Here is a 388-nt window from a genome sequence, read left to right on the forward strand (position 1 = left end):
GTCTATTTTCCCCCGCTTCCTCTCATTATGCAAACGTGGCGGGGGTTAGTGACGACGGTTATAAGGCGATGCCCCGGGCGGAACAGACGCTCGCGAGCTATCTGTCCCCTCTGTCCCCCGCGTCATTAAAGGCTCCGGCATTGCCCTCCAGGCCGTTACGTGCAACATCTAGCCTGGTGTGCCTGGTGTGTACGGCGGCAGGTCAGGCTGGTGCGTGTCTGCACACCAAGGCGGTGTTACAGGCGTACCAAGCCGACCTGCTGAAAGAGCTAGATGAGGGTGAGCAGGTAAAATCCGAGGATATTACCGAGCTCAGGAGAACCGCTGATTTGTCTCTCCGCGCCACTAAAGAGACCGCCCGTGCCATTGGCAGGTCTATGGCAGCGGT

This window comes from Sinocyclocheilus anshuiensis, unplaced genomic scaffold, assembly GCF_001515605.1.
Source record: "Sinocyclocheilus anshuiensis isolate Anshui unplaced genomic scaffold, SAMN03320099.WGS_v1.1 scaffold873, whole genome shotgun sequence".
NCBI lineage: Eukaryota > Metazoa > Chordata > Actinopteri > Cypriniformes > Cyprinidae > Sinocyclocheilus > Sinocyclocheilus anshuiensis.